This window comes from Macadamia integrifolia, unplaced genomic scaffold (assembly GCF_013358625.1).
Source record: "Macadamia integrifolia cultivar HAES 741 unplaced genomic scaffold, SCU_Mint_v3 scaffold1481, whole genome shotgun sequence".
Classification (NCBI taxonomy): Eukaryota; Viridiplantae; Streptophyta; class Magnoliopsida; order Proteales; family Proteaceae; genus Macadamia; species Macadamia integrifolia.
Genome location: NW_024868222.1, coordinates 82,895 through 108,913, shown reverse-complemented (window position 1 = coordinate 108,913; position 26,019 = coordinate 82,895). Strand labels below are relative to the sequence as shown.

The window sequence follows — 26,019 nt, the reverse complement described above, 5'->3', positions numbered from 1 at the left end:
AAGGGAGACCATCAATACCTGGGGATTTTCTTGGCTTCATTGCGAACAGCGCTTTCTTAACCTCATCAAGGTCAGGCTATTTGCATAGCGTTATGTTCATATCTTCTGTAACAATATGGGTGATGTAATTAAGAGCATGTTGTAGTGAGTCCATATCAAGGCCTTCCGAAGTGTAAGTTTGTTGAAAATGAGAGATAATCTCATGCTCTATTTCAGACTGAGATGTAGTCCAAAAACCATTGGCCATCTTGATTTTTAGAATTTTGTTAAAATGCCTGCGTTGGACAGTTGAAGCATGGAAGAAAGAGGTATTCAGCTCACCACTATTTAGCCAAAGGATCCTTGATTTTTGTTTCCAAAAGTCCGCTTCTTTCAATAACTCATCTGCAAGCTAGAGAAGAAATTTTGTTGATATAAAAAAAATAAAAAATAACAAAATGCATAATATCAAATTGGATATCAAGTCACCTTTAAAACCGATATAATACCGATACAATATAAGCATGAATGGATTGTTGTTTCATCAATAGGGTATTAACATTGTATCAATGTTGGTGTTTAATATGATATCGATTCAAATTCGACCGATACAAATCGTCGGAGATATGGATAATGTTTGCATTTTTTTTTCTTTAATCTATGTCAATTTATTATAAGTTTTGCCCATATCATAAGCTCAATATCCAAAGATCTCGTGCAGGGGACAAAGAATTTCTTCATTTTCTTCTTGGGTCGTTCCCCAATTCTTCCCTTTCAGTTTCTTTATTTTCTATACTGTATTATACAATCATACATTCAGAGATAGAATCGCTAATCTCAAAGAAAAAAAAAAGTGAGTAGCAGCCTATAATGGCAAAGCCCATTAAACAAAGATTTATGTGGAATAATAGTTATGCTCTCTGCCTACTTTCGGTATTCTTCTGTTTGGATTGCCTCTTGCGTGTGCATGCAGGTTGTCATGTTGTTTTCCTTCTTAGAGTTCATTCTGACTCGGACGATTCCGAGCTGAGTTTTCGTGCTTTAATTGAAGGACACTTCAGCTAAAACCTCTTGTACCAACATCCTCCCTCTTGAATGATCCACTTGAACGTCTGCTTGATGTGTTGTGCATATTATCGTGGTCGTTCAAGTCGTTGTTCTCCGCTTTTGCCGTGAAAGAACGCTTTCGAGAAGGCTCCACCACACTGGATATTGAATTTGTCTTACCACGCAAGTCTCTAATTCTCAAACTATTTCTGCCATTGAAGGATGACACTCTTCATTGGATGATACACAACATGCCGCAATGTTGAGGACACAACGTATCTTGCCCTCCATGTTGCTGGGCAATGCGATCATTGTATCATATACCTCGAGACCTCCTTGATTTCCATTGATCAATGGCAATGCCCAATTAACGATAGAAGTTGGATCTCGCCCGGCTTCAATTGCGCGCCTACAGCTTATGATTTCTAGTAATACAACCCCAGAGTTGAAGACATTAGTTCTTGTACTTAGTTTTCCTGAGATAGTGTAACAAGGGTCTAAATAACTAATTGTAGTAGCGGGTTGACTCGGTGAGTGAACTCTCTGAGTTGACTCTCTTTGCCTAACCGCTAGGCCGAAATCGGCCAACTTGGCATTGTAATTGCAATCGAACAAAATGTTGGCTGACTTGATGTCCCTATGAATGATAGAGAGCCTGGACTCATGGAGTGTCTACATGGCTCGGGCGACTTGTAAAGCCATGTGTAAGCGTTTCAACCAACTTTGGAGGGGTAGACAGGTTGTGGAGCGAGTCATGAAGAGATCCATCAGGCATGAACTCCATAAAAAGGAGTTTCTTCTGAGTCAAACCTTCATGACTCACTCCAACCAGGTTTATAAGGTAAGGGCTTCTATGTAGAGAAGAAAGAACCTAAATCTCGTTATCTAGTTTGGAGTTGTCTTGAAGGATTTGAAGACCGATCGAAGGCTTCTTAATGGCGACGAGCTTGCCATCACCTAATACACCTTTGTAGACACATCCATGGCTTCCTTTTCTGATAAGCGCCGAGAGGGAGAAGTCGTTGGTCGCCGCTCGGAGCTCGTGGTATTCGAATTCTTCCATTCTTGAAGCTCTTGTTCTATCTTCTACCTTCTAGCTTTTTGTGTTATTCTTATTCTCTTGGAAGTTAGATGGATGGAAGGAAGCTTTCTTTGAGATATAGTAACTGATCAAGTTGAGGTCATTACATGCCTGTCCATATCTCTCTTGTGGAAGAGAGAGGGATAGTGCGTCTGAGTCCAAAACTTTGAAGTCAAGTGAAGGCTTTGATAGGTGTGTACTACCCATAAAGAATAAGAATAAAGGAGCTTTAAGAGGGCTCAGCTTCTTTATAAAAAAAGAGAGGGCTTAGCTTACAAAAAAAAAGCTGAAAAATGAAATTCTTTTTTGAGAAAAGCAAGGAATGGTAAGCAAAAGGTACAGGGTCTTAGCCTTACAGATCAGATGGGATTAGAATGAGATGCTCCATAGCTGCTTGTTGGGTCCCCACAGCCCCACCAAGTTTATGTGTTTTTTTTTTCTCTGGTTACAGAACTTAATGTGTATTCTTTTTGGTATTTAAGGGAACAGAACTGTTGTCATAGGTCCACCAAATGCAGATGATATGAGTCGGGCAGAGGTTTTTCTCCAAGCCCGAGTTGGGCTTGGGCTGAGGCTTGTGTAGGTCCACTATGAGATAAGGAGAAGAATGTCCACTACCATTGTAAATGCAACATGTCAAAAGCGTGACAACAATAATATGTATCTGACAAGGGTATTTTAGTAAATAAACTAAAATATTTATATTGGTTTTTGAAACCTAACTGGCATGTTGAAAAAAAAAAAAAATCCTTTCTGGCATGTCTAAGTCACATGATGTGCATGATATTTAAAAAAAAATATATATATATATATATATATTTTTGGGTGTAAAATCATGATATTTCTAGTTGAGGATTAAAATTGTTGGGCATAAGCTTGTCCATTAGAATAAAGTTTCACGTTCATTCCTCATTAGGGTTTTTTATTTTTATTTTGAATGTTAAATAAAAGGGTTTATCTGGTTGTATGTAACCTCACTTGTAGGTATATAAGCTCTCCCTCTCTCTCTATCTCTTGAAATCCCAGTGTTGGATGGCCATTAATCATGAAACTGGATTTTATTCTAAGAAATTCTTAAGTCCTAAGGCACCAGCCACTGCCACAACCTTCTTATTTTATTCAAGAAAGAAGAGACTGGGTGAGGGTTAATTTTTGCTTTGGAAGAAACCATGACATATCTGTATCTTTTGTTGGTCGATTAGCACCTCCCCGGTCATTGATATATCTAGACAACATGCTCTGATGAACTTCACCAATGTAAACTAGTTCTTCATTATGTTGGTGAGTTTATAATTTAGAATTTAGAACAATCAAATTATTGTGTGCCAACTGTTTACTATTAGCTCAATTATATATCATTTTTTCCTACTCCATCTATATTTAAAAACATTGTGTTTGGTAAACCGGCTGTATTACTAGAACCATTGTTACATGGGTTTGGGTACTGGATCAGTTACATGTAAGTGATGAGGAGTTGGATTGACCTGAATTTTTGAACTTAGGATATAAAAACATGTATGCAATAATGGGTATGGGGACAAGCCTTCAGCTGAAATGTGTCAAAAGGAGGGTTATGTCCAAGTGTCCTACTGGGATTTGTGTTGTACATATATTCTGTACCCATAATCATGTTCTGTAGTGTTGGCACAGTTACTAACTAACTATACATGAAGAGTTTGGGTAACAATGTAACATTGGCTAAAACTATAGTTCAGTGGATGTTATACTAGGTATTGCCTAGCTAGTTGAGTATCTCCTACCCATTTCAACTGGCTTTTGTTGAAGAGCTCCATTCCCCTAAGATCTTGGATAATTTGGAACAAGAATGCAGGGGTCAACAGTATTATGTCCATTTGGAAATAGAATGTTGGGGTCAACTGTGTTATGCCAATGAAAGATCTACACTCAGTGCAATAGGGTGGTTGACAATCTTACAAATACTTTGTTGTAAAAATTTTGCACTTGTCTGAGGTTTATACACCCGTGCCCTAATCCGATCAAATTTGAACTATTGTGATAGGCCTCGGATCGGAGATTGGAAGTACAACCTGGTTTGGCTCTTGGCTGCGCAATACCGAAGGGGTAGAGATGACCCCACATGTTCATGCATATCATGCCTATCTAACTGGAGGGGATTCATACCTTCCGATCCCAAACGGTAAGTGACCCGACTCCCCACACTTGATTTCCGGTATGCATCATAATGTCGAAAAGCCTTGGGCATGTCTGAGGGCAACCACCCATGCGAGACCAACCCTGGGACAGCAAGCTATCAATATAGAAGGCTGTCTTGACCACCGGAAACAAGCCACCGGAAGCAGTCTGGGCATGAATCCGGTGCCTGTTTCTGGTGGATCCACTAGCTGCTGTCAAGGTTTCGATGCCCGTGGGTCCCACCACTAGCATCGTAAATGGTACCAGATGATCCCAAATATCCTTCACACCTTCCTCTTGATGTGAACACCTTATGGACCTAAATGTGTGGGTCCTCGTGTCCTGAAACTCATTTTAACCCGATTGGTTCAAAAGAGGCCCAAGCTAAACAGACCCTTAGGCCCAACTTAAGTTATAAGTTGGGAAATGAGGATTCATTTCCTCATTTCCCTTATGCCCAATGTTGGAGAGGAGAGAAAGAGGAGAGGAAGAAGAAGAAGAGGAAGGAGAAGGGGATTGAAGGCCTACCTTGGTGCCGGCTGCCGCCTTGTTGCCGAAATCGCTGCTAGAGGTAGGCATAACCTCCCATACTACTCTTTCTCTTCATTTCGACCTAGACAAAGTTAGGAATGGATGGAATCTTGGTGTACACCCCATGTTAGGATTGCAGGATGGGTATTCTACCCTCCCGGTGTTGTTGTCGAGCTTGAACCAAGCCCGGTGAGCTCCGATAACATGTAATGCCAAAAGACCAACTAAGTTTTTGATCGTTCGATCGACATATCTCCCAAATGGCTAGGTGGAAATATAATTTTCTTGGCTTAGAATGATGCTAGGGACATCCTCTTCAAACTCCACGGAACAAATCCCAGTAATCAAGCCGGAGCCGGAAGGCCCCAAATTGGTTGGATTGCCCTGTTCCTCCACTGAAAATAGTCCACCAGATCCACTGGGTCTGTTTTCGGTGGCATATTTCTAATGAACATGTGAGCTTTACATGCTCTTTGTTACCTCCACCGAAAACAGGTCTGATGTTTCTGGTGGAAATGCCCTATTTCTGGTGACATTACTGTTATTGGGAGACATTGTCTGTACACTTTGGGGGTGACCTATGTGGGTCGCTCCCACTGTTTCCGATGCATACTGATGTACAATTCCCTTGTGTCTAGGACAGTGACGTGCACGTGCCCTGAAGCCTGAATTAAATTGATCGATCGATGGCTGTACTTGAACCCAAACATGATCGATCGTAAAACAAGTGAGGGATGGATTGTGTTTATATTTGAAATGTTTATTATTTATTAAATTACTCACATGTTTAGAATTATATGAAGTTATCATTTTACAATCATGATATGAATTGTATGGAATGTATGACGGGATCTGGAGTGGCCGAGGTGGTACCGGTGCCATGATTACCATATATATGTTGCATTCATGCATTGATTATGTTCATTAGAGTTAGTTGTAGTCATGGTTACACTTTGTGGCCAAGGTCTCGCTAGTATTGTGTACCCTGGGACTGCATTTAGAAATGGACACGCTTCGTGGCCTAGGTCTTGCCGGTGTAACGTAGTCCATACTCAACTGCTATTGCATGCTAGATTAGGTAAACGGTCTTGGGTTTCACTTGTAGCCAAGGTCTCTCTTGTATCGTGTACACAGGACTGTATTTGGAGATGGGTTACACTTTGTGCCCGAGGTCTCTCCGGTATCGTGTAATCCATAATAACTGTATCATTATGAAGGCATGTAGTATATATGTGGTTAGGTATCACTCTCTATGCTATGTACCCTTGCCAACATGGGTTGAGGTGTTTGATAACCCATTGTGGTATGTTTGATGAGCCTTCCCGAAGTGCCACTCCCGTGGTACAATGTGATTGTTGCCGGAGGTGGGAACCTGTCCGGTGTGGCTGATGTGTTACCGGTGCCATGACTGCCAGGAGGATGTTATCAGGGGTTTACTGAGTGACCCATAGATGCATACGGGGACTGGCAGGCTTCTAATCATGGCTAGGGTTTGTATCGCTACGTAGTCGATAACGTTTCTGAGACGAGGGATATAACCTAATGCGCCGTAGTAGCATTTACCAAACTTAGTTTATATTGTTAGGTGGATAATAAACAAAAGAACTGCATCACGAGCATCATGGACTATGTGTTTAATTTTCAAAATCATGCATTATAAATTATTACTGCTATTATCTTGCTTGGATGTGCTTGCCCCACCCCTCACTGAGTGAGTTGAAAAGCTCACCCCACGTATACACCCCTTTTTAAATGATGATGCAGGTACAATGGTGCCAATGATGGGTGATCCAGTATCTTCTGGGTCAGAGTATGGTGTCAGTGACTGGTGGATGGCAGAAGCGGAGGAGCACGATCAGAACTGTGCTTACGACCACTATGCTTACACCGCACTGTGAGATTGTACATTATATTGGGATATTTTTTTGGATATAGTTGTGGATTGTATATTTTCTTGAGATTATAGTATATGTCATGGATGAATGTAACAGACTCAATTATTGCTATTATTTTACCATTAGATATTTTTCCATTTTATTTATTAATTTCACTACTATACTCTAATTCTGCTCCTTCTATTGGTTTGTGATGTGAGATTGTGAAAATGTTAAGGTACTGCTATCAGAGATCCTAGTAGGTTTGTAAGACAGGTACGTGTCTTACTCACACCGTCAGTATTCCTAATGGTAAGTTGGGACTGCCGGGAGTGGGGTGTCATAGATATTCATATATTATTATCAATTTCTATCAAGTGTTGGGGCACTGAAGAGATTACTGCTTCTAGGTGCACATGACAATATCTAGATTGACTTTTACATAGATGAAAAGCATTTCGTATTAGGTTTATGGTTAATTATTAGCATATAATTTGTGTTGTATAATTCAAATTCGTTACAATGGCATCTTGTTAATTATTTTAAATGATTTTCCTATGAAAAATAAATGTCAAAAAAATATTAGAAAATTTTACGATAACATTTTACAACATATTTTACCTCCTTGAAACAAACATTGAAAATTTTGTCAACTTGTAAAATTTTCTGCCAAAACAAACAGAGCCTAAAGTGCATTCATTTGTAATTTTAGATGAATTAAGACAAGGATTGGAACTGATTTGGTGTATAGCAACAACGGACAGTCTTTTTTTTTTTTTTTTTCCTTAATAGAAACAAAAGCCCTAAACTGCAAGGTTAATTTCGGGCCAGGTCTAGAACTCAACCTAAGCCGACCCTACCCTGAACCAGGGATGGGTTTTTTCAACCCTAACCTGCCCTCAGGGTCAAAAAACTTGGCCCAAGCCTTGTTTGGGCTCAGGGTGGGTTCGGGTTGTCAGGGCGAAACTTTCACCCCTAGGCCGAACCATCTCCCAACTCCTCTTCTTCTCTCCTCTTCTTCAACCCTTTTCTTGCCTTGGCTGAACTTAACCACCGAACCCCTTATCCTTCTCCTTCTTTTCTTCCTTCAAAACCTGAAACCACCAGCCCCCTCTCCATCTATTTTCTTCTCTCTTCTTCTTCTTTTTTTTTTTCTTTTTTTTTTATTTGTTGAAATACTTTACCAAAACCAGCGGCATAGTACCTGCAAATACCAATAATCTCAGTTGGTGTCACCATCCTAGCTTCTCTTTGGCAGCTCAAGACTTACGATTGCCTTCTGCTCCATCTCCCTAAACAATTCTGTGAGCTTCCCCTTATGCCATTCCCTGCCGGTTTCCCTACTTATCCAACAAAAGAGCAGTTCTTGGATTACTTGGAATCCTATGCCAAGTTGTTTGATTTAAAGCCCGTGTTCAATAAGACTGTGCAGAACGTAGAGTATGATCACAGCCTTAGGTTTTGGAGGGTCAAGACTATGGGTTTGAAGGAGGAGGAGACAAAGTATGTCTTCTAGTGGTTGGTGGTGGCTACTAGAGAGAATGCAGAGGCAGTGGTGCCAGAGATTGAAGGGACGACTCAGTTTGTGATGACCTAAGAATACAGAAAGTACCAAAGCCACCTGGGAGATCGGTGAGGTGTCCCCACCAAGGATATGGCAAGTACCAAGGGATTTGAGAGATCGGTGAGGGTGTACAAACTTTAGTCCCACATCGTCTAGGGAGAGATTCCTGGAGTTAATAACCTCTAGCTTCCTTAACATGTCACAACGCTTTTTAAAGCTTTGAGGCCCATGAGCAAAAGAGGGCAATATTGTGCAAGGTTAATGGGTCTGGGGCTTTTTAATGGCCCTAAAGTACACACCAGTCAACATAAGAACAGTTAGACTTTTGATGGAAAGAGAATTTTGGTGGTTGGCAGTGGGAATTCACGGATGGAAGTCTATTTTGACCTCTGCAACCATAATGCACGCCCTTATCTTGTGGTCAGAGACAGTAAGTACATACGTGCTTACTTTTTCCTCTCTCTCTCTCTCTCTCTCTCTCTCTCTCTCTTAAGCAAAACCCCATTTAAGTATAAGTGGCCCTAGCCATAGTAACTAGGTTTCAGAAGAGATGAGCAAAACCCAGTTACAATATTTTTATTCTCTCTCTCTCTCTCTCTCTCTCTCTCTCTCTCTCTCTCCAAGAAAGCCAAGTAGGAGAATTCTGACTTTCTATAAATTCTGAAACAAATCTAACAGAAAAGACCCTTTTAAGGTTTTCATTTCAAATCTAACAGTAAAGACCCTGGCCAATAGTTATTGGTGCATTGCGTTTATTTCTGATGTGGGAGTTTCCCATACAAAGATCACCTCTTTTGCATTATAATTTCAAGGTATTTTCTATTCTTGTTTAACCCTTCCTAAATTATTGCTCAATTTTATTATTGTTTGGTCAAGAAATCATTGCTCGGTTCAGTTACTAAATATTTTAATTTGTACAAGTGATAATGATCTTTCAATTTTAGTTTATCAATGATATAAATGATGTATGCACAAATCAGATCAACGATTTACTAGAATATCACAAGGTTTGTCTATTTTTTTTATGTAATATTTAATTAATGATTTTTCAATTAGAACATATATTAGTTGTCTGTGGGGGAAGGGGGCATTAAGATGGCAATTGACATTCTATAATTCCTAAAGGGGGAAACGAAAATGCATTAATAACAAAAGAAAAGAAAAAAAAAATCTAACACCAGATTTCTTGCATCTAATAAATTTTAAACATAATTTCCCCTAAAAAAAAATACATTTTGGCTTTGGAAATTGGTATTGGATCACATGTATTGGCAAATCTTTATTGGAATTGGTCGTGTTCTATACCAATGCTTTACTGATCTTAAAGCTGGTCAATGAATTAAATTAGGAATCAGTTACTAGTATGTATATGCCAATCCGACTAATACGATATGATACCATGGTTAAAATAGACATAAGCTTTGTTTTTCATCATTCTTTCTTCATTTCTCCTGATCTCATTCCCCCACCATCCAATCGACTAGAAATTTTAGGAGCCTTACATTTTTTTTTTTTTTTGATTTACAAGACAATTGTTCCTTTACTCGGATTGAACTATCAGAGTGCTTTTCATCTGAAGTGGCCAATGGATTTTTTTTTTTTTAAACCATGTCTTGTGACATTTGGCCCTCCTAAAAATCTACTGGCTAGGGCTAGACAAATTTGGTCGATGTGGAACTTGAACCCTATTCGGTTTTGCTATGGAGCCTCCCAACTAATGAATAACTTAATTGAAATGTGTAATGGCAATGCCGTAGTGAATCTAGTGCATAGTGTACTTGTCACACCCCGATTTCAGTAGACCCAACTTACCATTAGGAATACCGATGGTGTGAGTAAGACACGTACCTATCTTACAAACCTACCAGGATCACTGATAGTAGTACCTTAACATTTCACAATCTCACATCACAACCAACCAAAAGTAGCAGAATTAGTGTATAATAGCGAAATCATCAGATATAAATGGAAAAATTATCTAATGATAAACATAATATCGTTAACCAAGTTATTCTGTTTTGAATCCTTCAAGACTTACATATGTCAAGTTTAAAACATAATATTCACAAACCTGTATCAACAAAATCAAAAATACACCAAACACCTCATGGTGCCACGTATGCACAATAGTCACAAGCACAGTCCTGGTCATGCTACTCCACTTCCAGAATCCACGAGTCACTCACTTCGTACACAGGTCTGGAGGAAAAAGAGTCACTAGCCACAGGCACGACTGTACCTACATCATCATCTAAAAAGTGTGTATACGTGGGGTGGCTTTTCAACTCGATCAGTGAGGGGTGGGTCAAGCACATCCAAGCAAGACAGTAGTAATAATAATTCATGATGCATGATAGCGAAAATTAAACACAGTCTATGATTCTCATGATGCAGTTCATTTATTTATTATCCACCTAACAATACAAACTAAGTTTGATAACTACGACGCATTAGGCTGTATCCTTCCTCTTAGAACTGCCATCGACTGTGCAAGGATACAAACTCTAGTCGTGAATAGAAGCCTATCGATCCCTGTATGCATCCATGGGTCACCTAGCAAACCCCTGATAACCCCCTCCTGGCAGTCACGACACCGATAACACATCAGCCACGCTGGACAGGTTCTCGCCTCCAGCAACAATCATATCATATTGCGGGTGTGGCATTCCAGAAAGGCACATCGAAGATACTGCAATGAGTTATCCAACACCTCAACCCCTATTGGCAAGGGTTCGTAGCATAGGGAGTGATACCTGACCACATATATGTTATATACCTTCATAATGATACAGTTAATATGAATTATACGATACCGGTAAGACCTCGGCCACAAAGTATAATCCATCTTCAAATACAGTCCCAGGTACATGATACCAGCGAGACCTTGGCCATAAAGTGAAACTCGAGGCTATTTACCTAATCTAGCATACAGATCACAGTTGAGTATGGGGTATATGACAACGGTACCAATCATCAGCCACGAAGCGTATCTATTTCCAAATGCAGTCCCAGGGTACACAATACTAGAGAGACCTTGGCCATAAGGTGTAACCCATGACTATAACTAACTCTAATGCACATAATCAATGCATGAAGCAACATACACACGAAAATCATGGCACTGGTACCACCTCAGCTATGCCAAATTCGGCCTCACACACATAACCAAACACACGGCGATCATGGTACCGGTATCACATCGGGCACACCTGATCCCATCATACATAAAAATGAACAGCTCATATGAAAGCCATAAGAATGTAACATATGATAATCACCATCATCATATGAGTAATATAATTAAGCATATTAAATCTATGCATGTGAATAATTCTATAATAATTAAACAATCCAAAATAAAACAACCATCCCTCACCTTGTTGATCTCTACTTGTGTTAGGGTTCAGATAAGTCCACCGATCAATCCACTCAGTTTCGATCTTGAGGTTCGTACGCATTACTATTCTAGACATAAGGACAATCATACATCAGTACATGTCAAAAATATCAGGAGGGACCCATATGGATCACCCTCAAAAGGTACAGGAAAAATCCATCAGTGATAGTAATGTCATCAAAAACACCCACCAAAAATAGGGAATTTCTACCAGAAATATCAGTCCTGTTTCCAGTGGAACTGACACAGAGCTCCTAAGGCTCAGTGGTCCACCAAAAATATGCCATCGAAACTAGACCCAGTGGATGCGGTTGGCTATTTCCAATGGTGGTTCAAGATAGTCCACTCATTTTGGGGCTTCCTGGCTCGGGCCCGATCACCGAGATTTATTCCATGGAGTTTGTAAAGGATGTTCCCAGCATCATTCTAAGACAATAAAATCCCAATTCTACTGAGCCATTCGGGAGATACATCAATTGAAAGATCGAAACCCTAGTTAGTCTTTTGGCAATACATGTTGTCGGAGCTCACCGGGCTTGGTTTGAGCTCGAAAACAACACCGGGAGGGTAGAACACTCATTCTACAACCTTAACATGGTATGGACACTAAGATTCCATAGATACCTAGCTTTGTCTAGGTCAAATGAAGAGAGAGAGTGGTGGAAGTAGTGTACTTACCTCCGGCAGCGATACGGACAACTTGACGGCAGGCGGCACCAAGGTAAGCCTATTTGGACCAATCGGGTTATTATGACTTTTGAAGCCCGAGAACCGGTCCACTTAGGTTCAAAATGCGTTCATGTCATGAGTAAAGTGTGGGAGATGATTTGGGATCATCCGAGATTGTTTACGATGCGAGTGGTGGGACCCAGGGGCATCGACACCATGACAGTAGCCTATTATGTTCACTGAAAACAGCCATCGGATTCAGGCCCAGTGGATCCGTTGGCATATTTTTGGTGCTATCTTGACTGCTTTCTGTCCCATGGCTGGTCTTGCACGGGTGGTTGCCCTCGGCCATGCTCAAGGCCTTTTGACAACTTCGATACGTGCCTGGACTTTTGTGTGAGGAGTTGGGTCACTTAGCATCTAGGATCGAAAGGTACGAATCCCCTCCAATTAGACTGGCACGCAATGCACGAACACTTGGGGATGCTTCTGATCTTCGGTCCAAGACCTATCACAACAGTTCAAATTAGACCGAGTCAGGGCACAGGTGTAACAGTATTGGTTGTAGCCTTTGCTTATAGAGCAGGCACCAGGTTTGTGGTCTAGGGATCAACTCCTATCACATGTATTCCCCCCCTCTCCTATCATCCCCCCTTCCCCTATTGTTAAAAAAAAAAAAAGCAATCCCACAAATAGTTAAAAGTTAAAAACCTTAAGAAAAGGGAACCAAAGGGATAGGTAACATACAAGATGGAAGGGGAAATTTTGGAACTGAAAAAAAAATAAAAATAAAGTCAAATTAACATAAAGAGGAGGGACAACCTCATGAGAGCCACAACCAGTGGAAATCTTATTTGCCTAATTCAAAAGTAACTCAATACCCCACTTTTCCTAAAAGTCAACTGAAGTCAAAAGTCAGCCCTCTCAAACGGAGGTCAAACTCTAGGAATCAATCCCCCTTGACATGTGTTATCATCCTTAAGAACATGAGAATGATTGGCTGATTGATGAAAAATTAATTAGATATAAATCTGAATTTACTCTCATCCGTAGGTTAGATGCTCCTCAAATTTGGGTTGTAACATCCCTTAGGGTAGCTTTACTAACCCTAAAAGATAATCACGATCTGACAGCTAGATCAAAAGTAATTAACAAAATACAAATTCAGATCTCAAAATTTCAGATTTCATTAATATGCAAGGGTAGAATAAAAAATAATAAAATATCTCACGATCCATCTTTCAGAATTATTGTAGATTTGAATCAAGTTCTAATCTAGGGATGATTAACATGTGTCCAAAATTTCAGATCGATCGGATGGCTGAATTTCTTAATCTAGAAAACACCCTATATCCAACCTTCTAGAAAAAAGAATCTTAGGTGAAGAACTTGAAAAATTATACTTGTCGATGGTAGAAATAGAAATTGAATAGAGAGAAGAACCCACAGTAGTAATAAGATAACACAATAGCTTGTAGAGAAGATTTAATCAATTGGATCAAACATCGGTTTTGTCACCTTGACCAAACACAAGGAAGTCTTTACACATGAACTTGAGCAGCAACAATAGAAATTTTTAATAGCAAAATTAGTGTACAATGCTTGGCCCTCTTATAAACTTATATAGAAGACTCAAAAATAACATTAGATACTAAAAAGGAAAGGCCTAACCCAATCCTATACCAATAGAACACCTAAATTGACTAGGAAATGCAATAACAAAGGAAATAGACTCAAAAAATGAGTGGACTTATAAATTTCTAACCTAGTCTAATTAAAACACTTAAAAATAAGTAGCGTAAAGAAATAAAAACTCTTACTTGACTAATCCCGTAATCCTAACCCATACCCATATTATGGGCCTATAAAAGTGGCCCATTATAAAAGAAACACTTGAAACTAAAGGCCCAACACATATATAACCCATCTCAAAGCTTATTTCTACCAAAATAAGCCCTAATAGATATTAAATTAGCTTCATCACCCCTTTTTTAAAACTCTTAAGATTTGAACTCTAACCTCTCACCAACTTCACTCACAATCACTAGGCAACAAGGGAACAAAGATGTGGATTCCTACACCTTAGAATTCCATAACTGTCTTCAAGGTATTGACTTCAGAAAATAGACCAGCATTGGGTGATGTGATATATCAGTGGGCTAAGTACTGAGATTTGACTTGAGTTGACTAACACTAATTTCAGGTCTGTTTATGTGACAGCGGCTCATGATAAGGCAGCTGAAGAGAAATCCATTTATTAGAATGGTATGCTCAAGACTTCTTCAGTTTATAGACCTTCACCACGTATGGAGGAAAAGAAGCCTGAATCTCGCAAAGTTAAAGAAAAAAGGTTAGAGTTCATCAAGGACAGTGATGGGGTGAAGAACATCAGATGCCATAGTTGTGGAAAAAAGGGTCACTACTCCTACAAGTGTCCCAATAGGACTCATTCTATGAATATAGCAGAGAAGCAACCAATTAAGAAAAGTGAAGATGAATCTTCTTTATATCCTTATCCCCTCGAGGAAGATGATATGTTCGACTATGGTGATGAGGATGTAAAAGCTCAATCAGTTAGTCTTTTATCCTTTTCAAACAGAGTAGTTGACAAGGCTCCTCCCTTTAGACAGAGGGTACTCTTCTACACGGTTCTGAACCTACTGATGTTCATACGGTTGTTGATACCAGGGTAGAAGTGAACTTCATATCTGTTGAATTTGTTTGAGCACAACCTTCCACAAAAGTAGCTTTTCAAGAAGATTCACATGCGAGGTTTTGGACCCACAACTCGAAAAGAGGCCACTATAGTTGTTTGAATACACTTATAGTTTGGGTCATTAAAGCACCATGTCACCTATTTGGTCACCCCATTGGTGCACTGCGACATTCTCCTAGGGTGACCTTGGTAGTGACATGCAGGCATTCTCTATGATGACACATAGAACACCATCGAGGTGAAGCAAGGAGGTTGTATATAATTAATGAGGTCACACGTATTATCTGGCATGCCACATCGTCGACTGACTTCTGCTTCAGTGACACGTCAGCCTATTCTCCCTCTTCTTGGTGTTATGTTCCCATCTTTTGCTTTGAGATATGTGCAACCTCATCAGTGAGAAACTTACAAAGGTATCTTGGGAGCACGACCTAACTCGATGGAGTCATTCTTTCAAGACCGAGGAGCTGATGCAGTTGGGCGATGGATCTAGGAAAAGTTTAGTTTTGATTTGATTTTCTTTTGGTTTTAGAAACAATTTATTTTGGTATTATTTAGCTTCTAATTTTAGATTAGTTTCCATTATAAATTAGTTACCATTTTGATGTTTAAGTTTTCTTTTATAAGCCATGTAATACTCTAGTAATGAATAGATTTTGAAGAATAGAAATCTAATTAAGAGTTGTTGGATTTGAACCATGGCTGCCGATTCCCCCCTTCTTCTTCCTCTAAATTTTCTAGTTTCTTCTCTTCCTTCTCTTTTCATTCTCTTCTTCCTTTTTATTATTTGGGTTTCCTTTTGCTTCTCTGATATTCTTCTTACTTTCCTTTTTGTATTCTAGTTTTTTCTTTACCCTATTATGGCGACAATTGCAGCCCTACTGAGGCGCTTCGTACTCAGCTGTGCATGAGTTGTTTGGGTCAAGCTGTTGGTCAAAGGAATCCCTACCCAAGGCAACCCTAACCCTTGAATCTCAGGTCTAAAAGTGATCCCTACTGTGAGAGATACATCTGCAACCCTAGCCAGACCCTATACCTACCACCCTTGTGATTCCAGGAGTTAAATCTGAACCTAATACTTGATCAGTTGGGTTTATGTTGGTGGGTTTGATAAATCTAGGTTATGCGATCCTATACTTGCAATTTCAGCCCAAGCCTAGGCCTGACCTGTGAGATCCTTCACTTGGAGTTAAGGCAGCTGATTCTCTAAATTTACATGTAAGGACAGTTATTTATAATTATAAAAAAACCCCCTATCCTCAAAATTATGTTCTAATATTCCCCTATTCTTTTAGTAATTCCAAAATACCCCCTCTTCTAATTTTTTATTTTAGTTTGACCCCATTATCTATTTCCAACTCTTCTAAGTGCTAGAGTTGTGCCGGAAGTTACAATAATACCCCTACTTCTTTGAAAACTGTTTTAGTTATTAATTGTGGACCCATAAGCGATCCGATTCTGACTTTTGGAACTCGGATCCGCATCAACATGAAATGTACTCTCCATATCCCCTGCTTTTTAGTACATGTCTGTGAGAGCATTGCCCACACAAGTCTCTGATTCAAATCCTATTTTCACAATCCATGAATGAAGAGGCATCCGAAATGTGGAATCCATAAGCGCCCCATAGGCACCTAATGTGCTACAAAAGACTCTGATTGGCGATGATCCCTTTATGAATCATCTTCCTGAAAGATAACAAAGCTTCCTCAAAGTTACCATTCTTTGTGTATCTATCAATCATCACTGTCCATGAAACCTGATCTTCATATGGCATTTCACTAAAAATTTGGTAAGCATCCGCCAAAGCCCCACACTTCGAAGGCATATCAGCAAGATTGCTGCCCACAAATAATTAATCATTAAAACCCATCTTCATACTAAGAGAATGTAGTTGCTTCCCAATTTCAAGTGTTACACCCATACCCTAATCCGGTCTAATTTGAATTTTTGTGATAGGCCCCGGATCGGAGATCGAAAGTATGACTAGATTTTGACTCATGGCTGCGCATTGCCGAAGGGGTAGAGATGACCCCATATGTTCGTGCATTGCGTGCCTATCTAACTAAAGGGGATTCACACCTTTTGATTCCAGACGGTAAGTGACCTGACTCCCCACACTTGAATTCCGGCATGCATCAAAATTGTTGAAAGGCCTTGAGCATGTCTGAGGGCAACCACAGAAATAACCTAGAGGGGGATGAATAGGTTATACTAGTGGAATTTAACTCTTTCCAATGTATAGGTCACAAGTGTGACTACAAGTTAAAACAATGCGGAATAAATAAAACAAGTACAATCACACAACGCAAGATTTATAGTGGTTTGACTCAACCCAACTCTAGTCCACTCCCTACAAGAATCCTCTTATAAGGTATTCCACTAGTTCTCCCTTTCAGTACGATAGGTAGGGAAGAAAACCTTTATAATATTTATTTTTTACGGATAAGAGTATCCTTAAAAATCCCCTTTACAGGTAGAGAGGCATCTTTTCAATCTCTTTTGGAGGTAAAAAGACACCTTCCTCTTTTTAGGATAAGAGAATCCTTACGATCCTAAGTACAGTCTAGAATTGAAAAAAAAAAAAACAGAAATAAGTGTGGTGCAAATGATGAGAATGAGAGATAAATGATGCACCTTTTGTAAAGTCCTCTCTTATGGCTTTGACTTGCACAGAAGAGAGTGGAGGACTTTGATTGAGACTTGGATTGAGACTTGAGCCTTTTGTTAGGATTGGTGTAATTGAACAACTCAAGTGGAATATAGTAATCTTAATAACTCTTGAATGCTTGCAATAATGCTCTTAAAGCTCTTTCTTAATTCATATTTAATTAAGAGCGGCTTGGGTATTTATAGGTGAACTTAATGAAGCATTTTAGGCGGGAAATTAGGCTCTAATAGTCGTATTCTGGGACCACCGGTCGACCGCCATCGGTAGCCGATTGGTCGGAAAGAGCTGTTGAGGTAAAAAACTAGCCGTTGGAGTTTTTTCAGGGAGGCACCGGTCAACTAAGACTTTCTGCCGGTCGACCGCCAACATGACAGACTGTTTTTGACAGAATACTGTCATACTGACCAGTTGTCAGTATTTTGACCATAACCTTTTGGTCCAACCTTGGATTGACTTGAAATCAATTGCGTTGGAATTATGACTCAATTTCCTACAACTTCTATGAAGGTTTCATCTCCTGATACTAAATTTAAGATTGCCCAAAATACCCTTGAGGCAGGTTAATCTATTTTCACAGAGTTTTGCTAGAGCATATTGCACTCTACCACCTAAGGTCATTCTAGTATAATGCATGAGGTGCGTGCGTATGCAATGTGTGTACGAATTACAAAATATATTCTCTATCCTATAGTCTTCATCTTGGGTCTTGATGTCTTCATCTTCGGTCTTGAATGTCTTTATAAACTTGGATCTTGATATCTTAAAGCTTCAAGGTCATGTTTGCATGAGTTCAAACCTTGATGTCTTGATTCGACCTTCTAAGTGTTTCTTCAAACTAATTACACTTTCTTCAAGCTAATCACATTTTATCAAACCAAGTTAAAGATGTATGTTTGTTTGTTAATACCAAAACATAGCAAGGAGTGTGGACATGTTTCCCAACAATCTCCCCCTTTTTGGTGATGACAAACAAACACAGGCAATATAACCAAATACAAGAAATGATAGTAACACTGTGTAAAGTTCAATAAGATAATTTAATTTAGTGCCAGAAAATAAACAAGGATAGTAAACAAGGATAGATATGGTGAAGAATAGATACTGTCATTTCCAAAAAGAGTAAACAATTAAAGATAGATGTTTTCTCCCCCTTTGGTCAACAGCAAAAAGGGAATCAAAATGACACAATAAATTAAAATACTCCCCCTGAGTATGTGGCAAAGAAAAATATAACACATAAAAAATTATCATAAGTTCAACTTCGTATCGCAGAGAATTTTAGCAAAAAAAAAAAAGTAACATAAATGACTAAAACAAACACGAAGTTAAAAAAAAATAAATCCTAATCCTCTGCATCCTCATCCTCCATGTCCTCCTCTTCGTCTTCTTCTCCGTCATCTTCATCTTCCTCGTCTTTACGTAGGAGCTTGAGAATCTCATTCTGCTTTCTTTCCATCTTCGCCAATTGGGCAAGGATGATGTTCCCAACCTTCTGAAGATCAGCAATGGTCGCATAGGCTGATGTATCATCACTTCCTGGTTGCTGTGGCTGGCTGGGTCCACCAGCAGTCTTTTTGGAGTTAGTGGGCTACTTGGGAAGAAGATGCATTTTTTGAATAGTGGAAAGATTGATCTCTTGAGGAAACGGGTCAAATGATTCATCAGAAAAATCCACATGAAAGTGGTCTAGGATTTGGAAAATCATCCTTCCATAGGGAAGATTTCCCTTTTGAAGTCTATCACCATGGATAATCATGGTTTTGAGCAGAATGTAAGGAAGTTTAATAATGGTTGCAGTCTTGCAAACACAGTAGGTGAGATAAGCATGAAATGGGGAGGCTTCATCTCTATGACCACTCTTTGGGAGGATGTTGTAGGAGATGATGAAATTTACAATCCTCCCTATATCGGTGAGTTCCTTAGCCTTAATTTTATGAGTATTAGCATATTCCTTCATGATGCTAGAATACACATGACTTCATCCATGAATTGTTCTATGTAGGTCTTGGGTTGGTAGTATTTTAGTTCCCCTGCCATAGAAATGTCTAGGATTTCTCCTAATATCATGATGTCTATATCTATAGGAACTCCCTTAACATAGGAATGGACTAGAAGGTTGTCACCTTCACTAGAGAAAGTAAGGTTACAAAAGAACATTTTGACAAGGTGGGGATAACAGTGGGAATCAAGTTTGAGAATGTTGCCCCATCCCAAAGCATCAAACAGGTCTTTGATGTCATACCTGGACAAAGAGTCAGAATTGATGGTCTTACCTTGCTCTATGTTTCGAGCGATGTAGAGATCCCATGATTCTTGAGCAATGGAGGAGGAGAACCACATATCTTTGTCAGAGGCCTTCCTTTTTCCCTTCTGAGCTACTGTTTTCTTGCCTCTGTGTGGGTGGTGAGAGTCCATGATGATTGGAGGCGTAAGAGGGGAAGAGATGCAAGGGTTTTGGGAAACGGATAGGAAAGGATCTTGAGAGATCTAGGTTAGAGAGAAGTTCTAAGCTAGGGTTTTGGGAGAGGAAGAGTCGAAATGGGGTTTTAGGCCAAACAGAGTTGTAAAAATAGAAAAAATGGTTCTAAAAAATCAATTTTAAAAGAGTTCAGAATCGAATTTTCGGTGTCACCGATTGACCGGTATATTATGGCGGTCGATCGGTAATCCTTTCAATTAGAGACGGTCGACCAAAAGTTTTAGGCGGTCTATCGATAATCTATTCAGTCAGTGCCGGTTGACCGATATATTGGGGTGGTCGACCGGAAGAATCCAAAATTTCCTGAGAACCTAGAAAATTGTGGATGTGGAAAGGGTTTTTCAAGTCTAGGCTTTTGGAAAAGAATATTCAAGAAGGAATGTTTATTCATTCAGCCAAATGGGTTGCAAATGCCAAGCTCCTTCCTTAGGAAGCTAAAACGCTCCTCACCAAGTGGTTTAGTGAATATATTTGCGAGTTGTTTCTCAGTTTCAATGCATTCTAGAGAGACATCGCCATTTTGAATGGTGTCTCGTAGAAAGTGGTGTCGAATATCAATGTGCTTTGCCCTTGAGTGTAAAATGGGATTTTTACTCAAGTTTATGGCACTGGTGTTATCGCACATGATTGGGCAAGATTCGAAACTCACTCCAAGGTCTTGAGAGTTTGCTTCATCCAAAGGATTTGAGTGCAACATCTACTAGCTACAACATATTCATCTTCAGTGGTAGATAGAGCAACGGAGTTTTGTTTCTTGCTGAACCAAGATACAAGGCAAGAGCCGAGAAAGTGACAGGTACCACTGGTACTTTTTCTGTTGATATGGCAGCCTACGAAGTCAGCATCTGAAAAGCTGACCAAGTCAAGGGGTTGGTTTTTGGGGTACCATAACCCAACATCACATGTGCTTTTCAAATATTTAAAAATTCTTTTTACAGCTGTGAGGTGAGATTTCTTAGGATTAGCTTGAAACCGAGCACATGCACATACAGTGTACATGATGTCAGGTCTACTTGCTGTCAGATATAGAAGGCTCCCAATCATGCCTCTATATCTAGTTATATCCTTAGAAGTGCCATCCTTATCCTTAGTTAGTTTCAAGGATGAGCTTATCGGAGTGTCTGAAGATTTTTTGACTGTTAATGTCAAATTTCTTTAGCAGCTCCTTGGTGTACTTGCTTTGGTTTATGAAAATTCCATTATCAGTTTGTTTTATTTTAAGTCCAAGGAAGAAATCCCATCATACTCATTTCAAATTCATTGCTCATCTTGTTACTGAAATCAGTACACATTCTCTCGTTGGTTGAGCCAAAGATGATATCACATACATAGATTTGAACAATGAGTATGTCATTCTTCAAGTTCTTCACGAACAGGGTTATGTCAATCCTCCCCCTTGAGAAGCCACTTTCTATCAAGAAAGTATTCAATCTCTCATACCAAGCTCTAGGGGATTGTTTGAGGCCATACAGGGCTTTCTCAAGTTTATAGACATGGTTTGGAAACTTAGGGTCTTCAAAACTAGGAGGTTGAGCTACATATACCTCTTCTTGAATGTATCCATTCAAGAAGGCACTTTTGACATCCATTTGATATAATTTAAAGTCCTTATGGCATGCAAAAGCTAGTAGCATTCTAATGGACTCTAACCTTGCTACTGGTGCATAGGTTTCATCATAGTCTATTCCCTCTAGCTGATTATACTCTTTGGTAACTAGTCTTGCTTTGTTTCTCACTATGTTCCCATCTTCATCCAATTTATTGCGAAACACCCACTTAGCACCAATGATGGTGTGGTGGTCAGGTCTTGGGACAAGTTCCCATACTTTGCTTCTTTCAAACTGGTGAAGCTCCTCTTGCATAGCTATAATCCAATCACTGTCTTTTAGTGCTTCTTCTATGTTCTTGGGTTTGATCCTTGAGATAAATGCAATGTGATTGCAAACCTCTCGGGTTTTAGATCTAGTCTGGATTTCTCCATCTAGATCCCTTATGATGTTTTCTAAGGGATGATTCCTATGCGGAATGACTTCCTTAGGTAGTGTTTCTAATTTTTCTATGTTAACATCATTTGTATCATCAAGAGAAATATCATTAGCTTTGTTCTTAAGTTCATCAATTATGATACCATCATCATCAATAGGAGATTTGTTTAAGTCATTAGGTAAAGATTCATCAAATCGTACATTCATAAATTCTTCAACCATTAATGACTTTTTATTAAAAACTCTATATGCCCTACTATTGAGTGAGTATCCTAAGAATATTCCTTCATCAGATTTTGCATCAAATTTTTCAAGATAATTTTTGGTGTTTAAGATGAAACATTTACACCCAAAAACTCTAAAGTAGTCTACTTTTGGTATTTTACCAAAGTATAGTTCATAAGGGGTTTTAGAAAGTAAAGGTCTGAGAATTATCCTATTTAGTACATAACAAGCTGTATTTACCGCTTCAGCCCAAAAGCACTTAGGCAAAGAATACTCATTAAACATAGTCCTTGCTGTCTCTTGTAATGGCCTGTTTCTCCTTTCAACTACCCCATTAGATTGAGGCACTAGGAGCGGAGAAGTTATGGTCAATACCATGCTTGTTACAATATAAGTCAAATTCTCTGCCATGGTCACTCCTCACAGAGGTTACAGTATATCCTTTCTGATTTTGCAGTCTATTACATAGAGTTGTAAATTCATCGAAGGCATCATTTTTATTTTTCAGAAAAACAGTCCAAGTGTATCTAGAGTAGTCATCAACGATTACAAAGGTATAATTTTTACCAGTCATACTAGATATATTGATAGGTCCAAATAAGTCTAAATGAAGTAGTTCCAATGGTCTAGAGGAAGAGACAATATTCTTTGACTTGTGGGAGACCTTGGTTTGTTTGCCTTTTTGACAAGCATCACAAAAATTGTCTATTTCATACTTGATTTTAGGGAGGCTCCTCACAAGATCCTTGGATGTAATGGTTTGAATCAACTTGACATTTACATGTCCAAGTCTTCTATGCCATAATGAAGACTCACTATGATTAGAAACCAAGCATGCATTTAAGGAACTTGCTTCGTCAAGCATACAAACATAGATGTTGTTTTTCCTAGACCCTTTTAGTATTAGATTATCATTTGCATCTTTAATGCAATAATAGGAGATATTGAATTCTACTTTGTATCCAATGCTACATAACTGACTTACACTTAGGAGATTATAATTCAAAATTTTCACAAAATAAACGTTTGAGATTGAAATACCTCCAAGTCTTATTTTTCCAATGCCAACAATTTTTCCTTTGCTGTCATCTCTAAAGGAGACCCATCCCCCATCGTAGTCCCATAAGCTTGAGAATAGGTTCTTATTGGATGTCATGTGTTTGGAGCATCCATTGTCGATGACCCATTCAGATTCCACCTTATTCTTCAAGAAAACCTATAGCAAAAATTTAATCATACATTGGTCCGCATAATCTCATGGGTCCATCATTGTTAGTGTCAAATTTTTTGACTAGAACCCAAATGGTTTTGTACTTTTCAGGTCTTTGGTTCTGCCTTTGGGATGACTTTGGGTTTCTTTGGGCCCTCTGATGTTCATAAGATCCATTTGATCTTTAAGGAGTATAGTATCTTTGAAATATATAGAGTCCTTGGTTTTGGTATTTCCCTTGTGGTCTATAAGTCTCCCGAGGATAGTTCTTATACCCTTGGTATTGTCTTTGGGGCCTCTTAGTAGAGTATTCTCTTTGAGGTTGGGATTTTCTATACCTAGGCATAGGCCTAGAGTTTTCTTGAGACTTATATTGCCTTCTTAGGGGCATGTAGTAGTAGGCATAGCTAACTCTTTGTCTCTCAGTTTGGGAATTGGGTTTCTTCTTTTTCTTGGAGTGACACTGGTTTATGGAGTGTCCTGGTTTTTTACAGAAACTACATTTAATGTAAGAGGTGGATGGATGGTTTCTTTGGTCACCCCTTCTTGGATTTTCATTTCTAGATGGATTTTGTCCATTGTAACCCAGTCCTTCTCTTTCATTTGGACCTTTCCTTTGAGATCCAAGAAGATTGTCAAGGTTCTTTTGTCCCTGGGTAAAGGTGCAGAGGGTGGAGTTCAACTTGAAGTTTTCTTCCTCCAGTTCACTTACCTTTGAGGTTAGTGCCCCCACTCTCTTATTTAGTGTGTCAACCTCTTTTTCAAGTTTATTTTTATCAGACTCTAATTTGATACTTTCTTCATACAAGGCCTTTAAGGCTTCTTGAAGCTCCTCATTAGAGTCCCTTATTAAAATGTCAGGTCGAGTTTGACATACCAAGTTCTTCATCTCCGATGGCCATCAAGGTGAGGTTGGTGACTTCTTCTCCAAATTCACTTTTCTCCTCTTCATCACTTTAGTCCCATGTGGCTGCATAAGCCTTCTTCTTTGATTTATTTGGGCATTCGGTTCTGAAGTGTCCAGGCTTTCTGCACTCAAAACAGACTATATCTTTAGAAGAGATTTCCTTGGGTTTAATTTTTGATTTACCTTTTTTCCCATAAGATTTGTCTCCGTAGGATTTTTTCTTGTGTTAAAATCTTCCTTTCTTTTTGAGGTACTTGTTGGATTTCCTCGTGATGAGTGAAATTTATTTTTCCATATCGAATTCTTCATCTTCTTCATCATCGCTTACTTCTTTGATAGTTTGAGTTGACTTTTGAGCTATGGTTCTTCTTTTGTTCTCAGGATTTGGTTTGTCGGTGTTCAGCTCTACTTCATGAGTTTGCAGAGATCCAAGCAAGTAGTCCAAGGAGATTTTCATCAAGTCTTTGGCTTCTTCTACTGCTATTTTCTTAGGTCTCCAAGCTGCAGGTAAGGTTCTTAAGATTTTCCTGACTTTTTCAGCGTTAGTATAAGTCTTGCCTAAACCTTTGAAACTGTTCACAATATCAGTAAATCCTGTAAACATAGAAGTTATTGACTCATTTTCTTTCATAAAGAAGGATTCGTAATTAGAAATGAGTTGGTCTACCTTTCTTTCTTTTACCTCTACTGTACCTTCATGTGTGATAAGAAGCATATCCCAAATCTCTTTAGCTATGTTACATGCTATGACTTGGTTGAACTCTTGTTCATTGAGGGCACATTGAAGGAGCGTGATTGCACGAAAGTTGTACTGGATGAGAGTGATGTCTTCAGCTATCCATTCCCCTTCATCCTTCGGTATTGTCTTTCCATCAACTATTTTGGTGATGGTGTATAGTCCATTCTCTATGGCTCTCCATACAAGAATGTTGTGACCACACACAAAGTTTTTAAATCTGCACTTCCAGAAGGAAAAGTTCTCTCCATTAAAGTAAGGGTGTCTTGAGGCGTTCATGCCTTCTGGTGGTCTTTGGAATGTGGCCATGGTCTTTGACTCACTTTTAAGACGATATAGCCTTAAATAAATTGAGCTCCCGCTCTGATACCAATTGAAAGAACCTAGAGGGGGTGAATAGGTTATACTAGTGGAATTTAACTCTTTTCGATGTATAGGTCACAAGTGTGACTGCAAGTTAAAAACAATGCGGAATAAATAAAACAAGTACAATCACACAACACAAGATTTACAGTGGTTCGATTCAATCCGAATCTAGTCCACTCCCTACAAGAATCCTCTTGTAAGGTATTCCACTAGTTCTCCCTTTCAGTACGGTAGGTAGGGAAGAAAACCTTTACAATCTTTTTCACGGATAAGAGTATCCTTATAAATCTCCTTTACAGGCAGAGAGACACCTTTTCAATCTCTTTTGGAGGTAGAGAGACACCTTCCTCTTTTAGGATAAGAGAATCCTTACAATCCTAAGTACAGTCTAGAATTGAAAAAAAAAAAAACAGAAATAAATAGGAAAT

General features: G+C 39.1%; 2 pseudogenes; one reads left to right on the top strand and one right to left on the bottom strand.

Annotated features, from left to right (window-relative positions):
- Positions 1-697: 697 nt before the first annotated feature.
- On the bottom strand, positions 698-2,226 carry LOC122063858 (annotated as a pseudogene).
- A 1,312-nt stretch (positions 2,227-3,538) lies between these two features.
- The window catches only part of LOC122063861, a 35,578-nt pseudogene continuing 13,097 nt past the window's right edge, over positions 3,539-26,019 (top strand).